The following is a 1,006-nucleotide window of genomic DNA, read 5'->3' as shown; positions in this document are numbered from 1 at the left end:
AAGCTTCCCCGACAACGACGCCAAAAACTTGACAGCAACTTTTTTATATACCTAAAAATATAAGAATTTGACACCACTACTAGAAGATTTAAATCCCCGATAATGACGCCAAAAACTTGATGCAAATTTTAATATTCAAGAATTTATCAACCCAAATTTATATATTTATATTGATTTTGTAAAGTCACAATTTCAAACGCAAGTATACGTGTCGCTCAAGTAATACAGTGTTCTAGTGGAGTCCCGTTTATCGATCCCACAAAGAAGCGAGGTAAGAGGTCCTTAGTCAAATTATAATCTACTACTATTAGTCCTTAGTTTGGAAGTGCAATTTAAGAGTTTTCACTAACAGATACTCCTAAATGTAAGTCTTAAGTTCAACACAATTAATAACTACTCCTAAATGCAAATATTAATTCTAAAGATAACCCTTTTTGGATGAATTAGTTTGGAGAATTTTGAGATATTAAAAACTACTATTCTTATGTAATGAATTGGATAATGTAAAGGAATGAGATGCATTAAATATTGTATGTGCCAATTAGGAGCAATCATCTTCAGTTTCCAAACCAAAGAACCAAATTGGGGATTTTAGTCTGTCACCCTAAAATCTTCAATTCTATGCCCATCAAAGTATATTTCCCTATTTATTTGCACTCAACTCCCATGAATGTCACCATCCATAGAATTTGAATGTGGTTCCACTTTGTTGAGAATTACACCGCCCTTTCAGAAGAAATTACAACAAATTTTAACACTACAACGGGACCTTGTTATTATGTAAATGAAGTGCAAGTTAAAAACATCACATTTATAATTAAATCTTATTCTAACAAGTATCTCAAAATCCTAAACATGAATTATGCTCATTTCAAAAGAAAAGTAAAGTGAAAATAATGACATAATCTTCTCATGCCACTATTTCCAAAGAAGAAGAAAGAGTAAGAGAAGCCCATCACAAAGCACAAAGAAAACACAACGGAAACTTCATTTAACCAAAGCAAAT

The sequence above is a fragment of the Phalaenopsis equestris genome, unplaced genomic scaffold, assembly GCF_001263595.1.
Source record: "Phalaenopsis equestris unplaced genomic scaffold, ASM126359v1 Scaffold000925, whole genome shotgun sequence".
Classification (NCBI taxonomy): Eukaryota; Viridiplantae; Streptophyta; class Magnoliopsida; order Asparagales; family Orchidaceae; genus Phalaenopsis; species Phalaenopsis equestris.
The sequence above is the reverse complement of the archived record's forward strand: the minus strand, read 5'-3'. Positions refer to the sequence as shown.